At 39.2% G+C, this 13,308-nt stretch overlaps 1 protein-coding gene across 1 annotated transcript in view; it reads right to left on the bottom strand.

Moving 5' to 3' along the window:
- LOC149258542 (uncharacterized) overlaps positions 1-13,308 on the bottom strand; it is a 398,534-nt gene that overhangs the window by 218,969 nt on the left and 166,257 nt on the right. The gene's annotated exons all lie outside the window — the stretch shown is intronic.

Raw genomic sequence — 13,308 nt, 5'->3', positions numbered from 1 at the left:
GAAGTTAGGGAATATAGTAGTACCGATGGACGCATCGTTGTATCTACCACACTCCCTACGCTAGGATGACCTCCATTGATTTGGGATCAATGATACTGGTCTGGGACTAGTGGTAGGAGTTGTACCATACTATGACGCTGACTTCGGGTCGGTTGAGACTGGTCTGGGACCGTGGTACATACTCCGAGACTAACTTCGTGTCAGTGCAGTACTCGTCTGAGACCAGTGAGAGTGGTACATACTATGACGCTGACTCCGGGTCGGTTGAGACTGGTCTGGGACTAGTGGTACACTCTCTAAGACTGCGATACTGGTCTGGGACCAGTGGTAGGAGTGGTACTTACTATGAAGCTGACTTCGGGTTGGCTGAGACTGGTCTAGGACCAGTGGTACGCACTCTGAGACTGACTTTGAGTCAGTGGAGGATGATACTGTTCTAGGACAAGTGGAGTTGTACTCACTATGACGCTGACTTCAGGTTGGTTGAGACTGGTCTAGGACCAGTGGTACATTCTTTGAGACTGACTTTGAGTCAGTATGATACATCCTCGATTATTTCTTCTTCTTCATAATTCAGACAAAAGCAAAGCAGAACAAAACAATGCAAGAGCAGAGCAGAACAGAGCAAGACAGTACCGATCAGTACAGGGCAGAACAAGACAAAGCAGAACAGGCAGAATAAGGCAGAGTAGGGCAAGGGTCAGGCTGTACAGGGTAGTGCATTTGATGGATGAATAGTAACGACCGATAGACAGATTGCAGATGAAGTTCTCCCTGGTTGAGAGGGAGTGTTAAAATTGGCAACCAGGGCAAAACTTCATGTGGGTCATCTTATTCATGGCTAATAATATTTTTATTAGATTCCTCTCATTGAGAGGTGTAGGATTGATATAAAGATCATCTGATTCCGATAAGTATTCATGGAGATATGAATTTATTTTGATTATGGAATTATTATCAAGCCGACCTACAACTCATTTAGGCTCAGAAGCCCAATAGTCGCATCTATTCAAACACCAAAATTGTGTATAAATATAAGAGGAATTTTCCTCATTTGAACTCACTCTTCTCATCACATCTCTCTCTCTCTATTGTGCAGAAATGAGTCTCTTCTCTACTGCGTAGAAATGGATCTCTCTCTCACACATGTGAAGCCGGAAGTTGTTGAACATGACGCTGCAACCGCAGATACAAAGATTGACCTATGTGGCCTAGAAGATCTCCTCTTTGGAACTGTGTTGTAGGTCCATCTGGATCTCCTCTGAAAGCCACAACTTTTGGTGGTGGAATGAAGTCAATCCGACGAACAGTTTGCAAGATATCGATTGCCCTAGTTTGAAGCCGGAAACTGCAGAAACTAAAGCTACAATTGCAGAAGTAAAGATTGACCTGCATGACCTAGAAGATCTCCTCATCTGAACTACCCTATAGGTTCATCTGAACCTCCTCTGGAAGCCACAACTTTTGGTGGTGGAATGAAGTCAATCCGACGAACGGTTTGCAAGACATCGACTGCCCTAGTTTGAAGACGGAAACTGTTGAAACTGAAGTTGCAACTGCAGAAGTAAAGATTGACCTACGTGGCCTAGAAGATCTCCTCATCTGAACTGCGCTGTAGGTTCATCTGAACCTCCTCTGGAAGCCACAACTTTTGGTGGTGGAATGAAGTCAATCCGACAGTCGGTTTGTGAGATATCATCTGCCCTAGTTTGATAATGAAGCTGCTAATGCTGATGTTGTTGATCTAGGGTTTGCTACTGCTGATTTGAATCAGATTTATTGTACTATTTCTCTCTGATGAATTATTGAAGATAAAAGAAGATTTGATCAAAGGGTTTCCCCACACATTGTGGGGTTTGTCCCTGGCTAGCCACCACATCTTGTATCTCTTGTCTTGGATTGTTTTCCGTCGATCGTTTAATGTTCTATCTACACTTTACTTTATGTACATGTGATTGCTAATCTGTGGAATATAATAAGAAAAAGAAGTAAACTTTTATAAGCATAGAACATACCATAACTTAATAGCATCTGAATATCCATGAAGCTTCAAGTTTCTGACAATGTATCTCAGTCCATAATGTATTGTGCCCCAAAGATATCTCAAGAGATTCTTAGCAGCAATCCAATGAATGTGATGAGAGGCTTGACCATAAATTGACTCAACGTCTTCACACTAAAGCATATATTAGGACGGGAGTTTACTGAGAACATTAGGGCCCCCACAAGTTGAAGACACTCAAAAAGGTTCGCTAATCCGGGCCCAACAACACTTCCACATAGCTTCTTGAAGTTGAGTTCCATCGGAGTAGATACAGACTATTAATCCACCATCCCACATCTCTCAAGCAACTTCACAATGTATTTTCCTTGAGAAAGGAAAATCTCACTTGCCTTTTTCCAGACCTCCAATCCTAGGAAGTAGTGCATCAGTCCTAGTTCCTTCATCTCGAATTAGGAAGCCAATTCTCTCTTACATTCATGAATGAGAGGGTCATCACTTATCAAAAAGAGATCATCCACATAAAGGACAAAAATGAAACCCTTGTCCTTTTCAACCTTGAAGTATAAGTTCGGGTCAACATCACTCCTTGTAAATCCCAACTACATAAGATAGTTATCAATCCTCTCATACCAAGCCCTGTGGCTTGCTTCAACCCATAGAGGTCTTTCTTCAACCTGCATACATGTGTCTTTCGATCTTGAACTTCGAACCCCTCGGGTTGTTGTACATAGAATTCCTCCTTAAGTGAGCCATGCAAGAAGGAATTTTTGACATCCATTTGTTGTAGGCTCCATCCTTTCGAGGAAATAAGGGCTATGATTGAACATATGGTGGTATATCGGGAAACTGGAGAAAATATCTCATCGTAGTCTACTCCTTCCTTTTGAGAGAAGCCTCGAGCAACGAATCTGGCCTTGAACTTTTCAACACTCCCATCAGCTCCATGTTTGATTTTGTAAAGCCATTTTGAAGTGACCATTGACTTGTCCTTGGGTCTAGGAAACACATCCCATACATCATTCTTCATGATCGACTCATACTCCTCGCTCATCGCATCCTTCCAAACTTGGTGTTTCACGACTTCTTCGAATGTACAAGGCTCACATTGTATAATGGTACTCACAGCAGCTAAGTACCCTTGGTACTTGTTCGACTTCTTGCTTTCATGAAATGTCCCCTTTAGTGTAATTTGTTTCTCAACATCTTCAAGAGTATCTTTGAGCCACAAAGGTATTTTTCTTGAAGTAGACAGCTCACTAGGAGGTGGATCAATGGGATCCATTGAACCTTCAACATCAGGCATCGGGTCATCAGTCGGAGGTTCATCCTACTTTCCTGCATCATCATCATCATTGTCCTTCCTAGGGAAAGGAAGATCTCAGACTTTCCTAAGGGCAGAATCTTCATCAAAAGTGACATCATGACTTATTTCCACTTCCCTTTGACCAAGCACATAAATTCTATATGCCTTCGAAGTTTCATTGTAGCCCACAAACGATCCTTTCTTCCCAAATGCATATAGATTATTTCTTTTCTCTTTTGGCACATGAAAATGTATGTGACAACCAAAAATTCTAAAATGAGAAACATCAAGCTTCTTACCAGTGAATACTTCTTCGGGTGTCTTGAAATAAAATGCTTGACGTGGGAATCTATTTTGAACATACACAACAGTGTTGGTAGCTTCTCCCCATAAGAACTTCAGTAGACGTTGGTCATGAAGCATGGCATGGGTGGCTTCTATGATAGTACGATTCTTCCTTTTAACAACTCCATTTTTCTCAAGAGTATATGTAGTAGTGGTCTCCCTCTTAATATCAAATTCTATACAATAGTCAATGAATTAATTTGACTCATATTTGGTCCCATTATCGGTCCTCAATATTTTAATTTTTTTCCCTGTTTGATTCTCGACCAAGGCTTTGAAAGAGCAGAACCATTTGAACACTTCGTCCTTCATCTTTAAGAAATAGATCCATGTTTTGCGAGAGAAGTCATCCACAAAAATTGCATAGTACAAATATCCACCCAAAGATGTCACAGGAAACATACCTGATAGATCAGAATGGACCAATTGAAGAATATCGGTAGTTTAACCTTGACTTGAGGGGAATGGTCCCCTTGTATGTTTTCCAATTCTACAACCCTAACACACACCTTCATGATCTAAGTTGGGTTCGGGCATACCTATGACCATCTTCCTTACATCAGGTAAGGCTTTGTAATGAAAGTGAGAAAATCTTCGGTGCCATAATTTGGAATCTCAAGGTTGCAGGGGAGCGCCCCCCTCCCCCAACCCACGAACCTACTCCCAATTCGCACTCCGCTCGAGAGCTACTCGGGAGGGCGCTTCCAAAATCGCTCCCAAAGGGGGAATGATTTTGGGAGCACGTTCCCTTTAAAAAATTGTTCCCTGGTTTTTAGGGAGCGATTAGGGGAGCAGTCACTCCTTTACCACTCCCCTATTCTCTGGGAGCGGTCAGGGAGCAAAGGGGGGATAACCGAGAGAGAGGGGCGATAGACGACGACGGAGAGGAAGAGGAAAGGGAGGGAAAGGGGAGGGGAAAAAGGATAAAAAGACCCTCTCCCCTCCCATTATTCACAATTGCATCCATTGGAGAGAGCAAGAGAAGCAAGAGAGAGTTTGGAGCAAGAGAGAGCTTGGAGAGAGCAAGAGAGAGGAGCTTGGAGGAGCTTGAGGAGCTTTCAAGGGAGATTGGAGATTGGGATTGAAGGCCAGAGAGGTAGGATCTACACTCTAATTTAAAAAAAAAAATCAAGTTCATTGCTAAAGAAATAAATTATTTATTTCCCATTCCCATTCCTCCATTTTTTTGCAGACCCAAAACTTCAAACATCATGGTTATATGGCTTGGCATTTTCTTCTTCTTGGTTCCTTTTTTTGGTTATTATGGTGCTGGAGAGTAGAATAAAGAAGGTTGATCATGATGAAGAGGATGAAGAAGTGGGTTATAGTGGATTTGATAAAAACCTAGAGAGGAGTATCTTGGTGAAGAGGAAGAGAGTGAACATGATGAGGCCCCAAAAACTAAACAAGACCAAATCCCATTGTGAAAATATGTTTCTAGGCCTGAAGGAGGGAAAGAGGGTGGAACCACTAAATTTATATGCCCCCATTGCAAAAAAACTTACACAGGTTCATACACCCGTGCCAAAAGGCACCTCTGTGGGAATAGGCCATGGGATGAAGATAAACTAATAGGAATCAAAACTTGTGTAAGTGTGTCAGCAACAGATAAAGCCAAATACATAAGGGAAGAGGAGGAAGCCCAATATAAATCTAAGAAATCAAAGGGCTGCTTTGAGCATAGCTCACAATCACATCAACATGCACAAAGAACTCCTTCAACATCCTCCCATGGCAGTGGATATGGAGGCACAAGAGCAAACATCTCTTTAAGGCATAGAAGCATATCAGATCTCCTTGACGAAGGGTGTAGGAATGATGTGGATTCAAAAATTTATTGGTTTCTCTATGCATGTGGGATACCATTCAATGTTCTTCACTCACCTTATTGGCATGAAATGCTTTATGCCATAAATGATGCCCCCAAAGGATACAAGAGCCTTGGGTATGACAAGGCTAGAACCGTTGGACTTGATCATGAAAAAGAAAAAATATCACATTCTTTTAGTAGAATGACAAATTCTTGGACTGAGCATGGGGTGTCCATTGTATCTGATGGATGGACAAATGTAAAAGGAATGTCATTGATAAGTGTTCTTGTTGTTTCAATTAGTGGAGTCATATTTCTTTCAGCATACAATTACTCAAAGAAGTTCAAGGCTAGCATCAACATTGCAAAACCATTACTTGAAACAATTGAACGTATTGGGCCATAAAATGTCATCCAAGTCATCGCTGATAATGATGCTAATTGTAAGGCAGCGGAAGCAATTATTGAGGATAAATACCCAACATATTTTCGTTTGTTTGTTTGGTTCACACAATGAACCTTTTGATGCATTATATTATTAAAAACAAAAACCAACAATACAAATGGATTGGTGATTTGTACAATAGAGGCAAACAAATGATAAAATTTATTACAAAACATAGCAATACCCATGGGCTTTTCTGCAGTCACTCAAGATTGGAGTTGTTGAAGATCGTGAAGACTAGATTTGCTAGTTATTACCTCACCTTCAAGCGCCTTTTGAAGGTAAGAGATTCATTGGCTAGCATGGTATCAAGTCCACACTGGCAGGTATTAAAGGACAAGGCTACAAATGCAGTTGACAAGCAAGGTTTTAAATAGGCGGAGTAGACCACTCTTGATGGTCTATTTTGGGCACGTGTGAGGCAAGTATTGAAATTCACCAAGCCCATTTATAACATGATTCGTTCAGATAAACCAATGATTAGGGAGGTGTATGAGCAGAAGGACACCATGTTGGGGCATCAGGAAGATGATCCCAACTTGTATACACTAATTCACAATTGTCTGTGTACATAGTGGAATAAACTTAATGTTCCAATACATGCCTTGGCGTATATCCTTATGCCAAAGTACTACTCTCCATCTTGGCTGGGCCAACCTGCACCTGGGGGTGGGGCTAGGATCAAATCCCATACAGATCCAGAGGTATCTACAGGATATATTCAAGCATTAGACAAGTTGTTACTTGACAAGGAGGAGTGTGCTAATCTGCGCCTTCAATTAGGAAAATACTTTAGTTGAACTGGTTTGTTTGGTTCTTTGCATGCAATGGAAGATAGACACAGATTTGATGCTCTCACATGGTGGGAAGCATATTGTGACATGGGACTTTTTCCAAAATTGGCAAAAAAAATTCTCTCATAGGTTGTAAATACTTCTTTTGCAAAGAGGTGTTGGAGCACCTATAGCTTCATACATAATGTGAGAAGAAATAGACTCAATGAAAACCGGGCAGAAAGCTTGGTTTATGTGCACCACAACTTGAGGTTGTTGAGTCATTATTGTGATTAGTCTTATGAGGATCCAACATATAAAATTTGGGACAACCACCCAAAGGACGATAATTTAGAGGATGGCACTATACATCTTAAAGAATTGGAAGCATAACTTATGAAATATAATGATGAAGCAACAACAACCATGCCACCCCCACCATCTAGTAACAGTGCCAATGCTCAAGTTCCAAGTATTGTTCCTTTGTTGTCGCCACCTCCATCTACATCCTCATGTGGATGACATGTGCCTTCTGGTTTTGGTCGTGCAACTGTGCGGGAGGAGACTCCTAGAATACCACCACGACTTGCTCGAAAATTAGACATTTCTCATGGCAAAAGGAAGCTGTAGATAATAGATTTACTTGTCTTTTCTAGTTTCTAGTAGTTTTAATAATTGTTGACTCTTTCATATTTATTATGATATTTTTTTGTAAATAATTATCAATATATGACAATTTAATTTTGAAGTTTGAAGTTGGCAATTATAACTCATTGGTAATGAATTATGAATATGATGCTTCGTGAAAGTTGAAAGTTGTTTCATTTCATGTTAGATATTCTTTGTTGTAATGGTTACACTTAGCTTACAAGTATAACTTTGGTGATCAATTATGATAGATGTTATATATTGAATTTTGAAAGCTTGAAACTTTAAGATTGATGAATCATGAGACTCAATATGTTGTATGTTACTAACTTGTGGACATGGCAGATGAAGATTCTAACTTCTAGATGGTTGTTGTTATATGGTTCAATCTATGATTTTTATGCTTTTTATATCTAATTCATCATTATACATGCTTTTGTTGACATATATGCATCAAAATATAAAAAATATATATTATATAAAAATCGCTCCCCGAATCGCTCCCAAACCGGGAACTTATGAAAATGTCACTCTTGCTCCCAAGTAACCTTGATTCGGATTGAAGAGAAGTGTCGCAAGTCATTGCTCCTAATGGACTTCCTGCAACTTGGTAAATACCTTCAACCTTGAATCCAAGAGTGAATGCATCTCTCGGGTTCCTTTGCCAAACACGAACCTTCCCATCAATGAATGTCACCTTGAAACCTTCATATTCCATTGTAGAAATAGAGACGAGATTCTTTTTCAGATCAGGTACATACAACACGTCTTTTAAATGAAGGGTTTGACCTTGATTTAAGTGAAGAGTAACAGTCCCAATTCCTTTCAGGGGATAAGTGGCATTATCCCCAAGTATAATCTCCATATTTGTCTTCTTTTCAATCAAGTTTAAGAGAGCCTCTTTGTACCCAGTGAAGTGCCTTGAGGCACCACTATCAATCAACCAATGATCCAATGTATCTGGAGAAGAGGTGGTGGTGAGGGAAGAAATAAGATAAAATCCTTTTTGCTTTACAACATTAACTTCTTCATACCTGGAGTTTCTCGACTTCTTGGGAGGATGGCCATTTCCATTTCGAGCAGCAGGAGCATTCCTCTTTCCTTTGTTGTTGAACATATTGTTCCTTTGATTGCCATTGCCTTTGTAGTTGTTGTTATTGTTGTCATCATCTCTTGGAGTATCCTTCTTGTGAGGACACTCTCAAGGAAAGTGGCCAAACCTGTTACAATTGAAACATCTCCCTTTTCTTCCTTCTTTGAATCCCGGCTTGAACCCTTGACCTTGTCTTCTTGGACCAGCATTGTTCTTCCTCTTAGCATGAGCGGAGAAGGTGGTAGGATTGTTTCCATTTGAGGGTTTGTCTTTTTCCATCATCCTTATTTCTTCTTGAGTGCATCTAACCAATAATTCATGAAATCCCAGAATCCTGTCATTGTTTAGGATGGTAGTGTTAAACACATCCCATTCTCTTGTAAGACCTCCAAGTGCAATAAGAGTGAGCTCCCTATCACCAGTGACTTCTTCAATAGATAGGAGATCATTCTTAATTTCGGTAATCCTCATGAAGTAGGATTGAATGGATTCTCCTCTATCCATCTTGATGTCTTTCAACTTGTTCTTAAGAAAGAAAACTTGATTTGCATTATTCACTTCGAAAATCCCAACCAACTTGTCATACATCTCCTTATATGTTTCCAAATCAGAAATATAGGCAACCAAAGGCTTGTGAATAGAATCAACAATAATTTTCTTAGCTTTAACCTCACCTTTCTTGTACTTTGTTTGTGTAGTTGCGGATGCATTTAAAGTAGGATCCACTACTCTTCCTTTGACATAGTCCATGGCATCATTTTCTTCAAAGGTCAAATCTAGAGACATCTTCCATTCATGATAGTCGGATTTGTCCTTAAGCTTGTCCTCAGATTTGAAGTAGGATGTAGTCGTCAATGGGACTAGTTCCAAGTTATTTTCCAACAACTTCCCTTAGTGATTGATTTTCCTCACTCTTGCTTGGGCTTTGTCTTCACCTGTGCTCTGATACCATGTTAATTTTAGATAACAATGGTATATTCTACACTTCAGCACAATTTACTTCAATGTTCTGTATTAGCGCAATGACAATTTCCAATTATTTCCTGTAGCAATCACATTAACTTAAACACATTGATAGTAAATGCAGATAGAACATAAAAACATGTGCAGAAGACAAGCCAAGACAAGAGGACACAAGATTTGGCAAATGCCACGGAAAAACCCCAATGTGGGGAAAACCCTTTGTTCAAATATTCTAATTATTATTCAATATTTTAGTAGACACAACGAGTACAAATATCAAATTTACTTGCCCAAAATAGTCCTGTCAAAATCAACAGTCAACTGCAGCCCTAACCAAAAAGTCAACGCTAGTCAAATTAGCACCAAAATGTCCTCCAAGGAGCTCGGTCAACAACAATCCAATTCGACCTTTAATGAGAGCCAAATTCAACCCAAAACAATTCAATCAAAGGAGAGAGAAACACTTTTGTAATTTATTCGGTCAAATCTGAAGTCAACCTTCCTAAAACACCTCGAAATTTGTGCCCAACAACTCGGCCTAGAGAAATCGGAATTCTTCCCTAAAGATCGAAGTCAAACTTGGTCAAATGAGCCCTGGTCAATGCTTGGACAACGTTGGTCTATTTTTGTGAAATTTGGCCTGTCCTTGTATTGAAATTCTCGGCCTCTTGCCACACATGCAAAGAAGAGAGAGGTTGTCCCCATGATGTACGAACCAATCAAGAGAGGAGAGAGAGATGTAGGCTGTGATGAGTGATGTTCAAATGAGGAGAGAGGTCACTCTTATTTATACAATTCACTGAGGGTGAGGAGACACATCGATTGGGCTTCTTGAGCCTACATTTGACTAAGGCCGACCTTGACAATTTGTGCATGAGAGAGAATAAATTCAAAACTCCACTTCTACTTGTGAGAATGAGATGATCTTTATATCAAAATTGGACCTATCGAAAAGAGAAATCCAATGCAATAATCATCTCCATCATATGAGCTATACTAAGGTGGAATTTGGCCCTAGTTGCTAATTTTAACAAGATACCTTCTTTGAAAGAACTAGGGTTTGTAGGTCTTCTTCTAGTTAGTTTCTTCAAGGTGATAATTTAATCCTTGTCCTTGTAGTGTCTTTGAGATGAGAGGTCCCTTTTGATGGTTGATTCTCTTGATGATCTTCTAGTGCTTCAGTACTTGAGTGTCCTTCTTTGCGCTGCCCTTCCTTGATTTTTCACCTTAGCTCCATTACCATGTTGATAAATCTAGGGGAAACAAGGTAGGTGAATTCTCTTCTTGATAATTGTTTGTGATAAGTTTTTTACTTCACTTATTAGCTTCTTCTTTGACTTATATTATTAGTGTTCTCTATCATCAAACAACTACCAAAGCATAAAGGACAAAGAGACAATGGGACACCGACATAGTATGTAGGCTATCAGCCAAGGCCAAAACCTCTCCAACTGAGAGGAAAATCCACAAGAATTCTTCTTCTTATAGAATCTTCAGTTGACCAATTCCAAGACCTAGACCCTTGACCAAGACTCTCCAAGACCAAGCCAAACCGTTCTAGCAACTTCTACAAATTTTGACTTCCAACAGTTTCTTCTACAACATTGACCTATCCAACAGCTTCTTCTCCAACTTCGACCTCTCCAACAGATTCTTCAACAACTTTGACCTGCCCAACAGATTCTTCTGCAACTTTGACCTACACAACATATTCTTTTGCAACGTAGACCTGCCCAGTAGATCCTTCTGCAACTTTGACCTGTCTAACAGATTCTTCTGCAACATTGATCTGCCCAACAGATTCTTTTACAACTTCGATCTGTGAGCAGATTCTTCTACAACTTCGATATGCCCAGAAAAAAATCTTCTGCAAAAAACCTAGGTCTTGTTCTCCTCCACTTGGATAGATTCTCTCTCCTAGAGTAGTTGACTTCCAAAATAACTCCTTTTGATGAACTAACTTCACTTCTGCAACTCGACTTTCCTACAGCAGCAAGAACCCTAATTCCTTCGCACGTGTGGAAAGAATTAGTCCAGAAACAATCCCAAAAACTTGACTTTATTTTCCTTCTTCGTCTTCTTCTTCTTTGCACTCCTTTTCTCTCTTGTGATCGAACTTGAGTGTATTTTTGTGTGTCTCCAAGTGAGATCGAGGTCTCCTTTATATAGGCTTTCCTTTGGGTCGAATTGCTCCTCTTTAGGCTGACTTGATCATGAGTGTAGACGGACTTGATCTTTGCATTATGACTTGGCCTTGGAGGGTTCTTTGACTTGACTTTGACTCAAATAAATTCTTTTTGCAATATGTAACATGCCTAAATGGCTCTTTCATACATGAGAATGACTCATAAGCCCTAGAAGCTCTCAATGGGAGTTTGACCTACAAAATAAATTTCCTTGAGCATGAAACCCATGCCTTAGGAACAATAATAATAAATTTATTTTTCTCATTACATTGAATACATAAAATCATATGTCATTATGAAGACCAAACCTAGTTACATATTTCAACAAGGACAAATATCATATTTCAATATCAATATCTAATGTATCATTTGACATCCTATATATCTTATATATCAATTTTATTTTCATGTTTATGTAGCAATGTGTTTGTTTGAGGTTGATGTTGTTTTATAAGTTAAAATTTTGAAAAAAAAATGATTATTTTTGTATTTTTTAAGTTGCTGATAACAATAAATGTAACATTGATTTGGTCTCTTTGTACCCTAATCCCTCACTCTATTTTTTCAAAGAAAAAAACCAATTCTTTGGAAGGTATTCTTCTTGACCTCATTTACCATTTTGATTCACCTTGACTCCATTGCCCTAGTTAGATCTGACACTGATCTTAATGTCCTTCAATCACCATTTATAATAAACCTTAAAAACTCCAAACCCCATTTTATACCTTGTGATTCATTGATTGGTTTTAGTAATCCTACTATAGAATACCCCTTGAATTAGAGGAGAACAAGTGTAAAGCAGTAAAAGAAAAGTTGTTGAGGTGACAATGGTGACCTCCCTAGAGGTTGCCCTCACATTATACCTTATGGATTAGGGATTTTATCATCACATACATTTGGGAGGTAACATGGTCTAAATATTTGTTGGAGACATTTTCCTATCAAAAGATGAACAAACAAAAAACTAGCATACTAAGTGAACATGTCATCATGTTGGTCCATATATATAGAAAATTAGACAAATTCTAAAATACTCTCTCTCTATATATTCTCTAAAATAGGATACGCTCTCAATCCCATGAATAATTTGTCACAATATTGTTGAAAGTGAAACAATGAGTTAAAAAACCCTTATGCATAATACAAAAGACCCAAAAAGACATATTCAATGCAGGTAGTAATATAACTAGGTATTTTCTATGAGAACCCCTAATAACCTATAAGCTTCATTAAAGATCCTGTAATACAACACTTGTCCAAAAACTATCAAAACTAGCACAAAGTACAGTGATGTGTGGTTTGATGGTAAGTCTACTTGGGCGAATCCTGGACCTTAGTTCAAATCTCATTGAGTACACTGTCCTGCTATGGTGGATGCTCTTGGTGTTGTAGTGGCAGCTACCAGGATTTATCTTGAATCATTAGGACTAACAATTACCAATTCACCTTATGGTTAAAAAAAATAACAAAGAAACCAGAGTACTTTATGTGGATAGACAAAAAAGAGCCAGCATATTAGCAACCATCACCAATAGCCTCATAATCTGTAGGCATTTAAATACATCCACGCGAAACATGTAGAAGATCTCATAGGGCCGGAAGAGAGAACCGGATATATCACATCAAAATCTTTAAGGACTTTAGCAGGTACAAGTGGTGCCTTATTCCTACAAAAGTCTCTAGGAGCTCGAGATGATTCGACTCCTTTCCTTCCATCAGCTTGTGAATTCTACCTCG

Source organism: Pinus tabuliformis, chromosome 6 (genome assembly GCF_031772625.1).
Source record: "Pinus tabuliformis cultivar Carrire ecotype Pingquan chromosome 6, CPIR1, whole genome shotgun sequence".
Taxonomy (NCBI): domain Eukaryota; kingdom Viridiplantae; phylum Streptophyta; class Pinopsida; order Pinales; family Pinaceae; genus Pinus; species Pinus tabuliformis.
The sequence above is the reverse complement of the archived record's forward strand: the minus strand, read 5'-3'. Positions and strand labels throughout refer to the sequence as shown.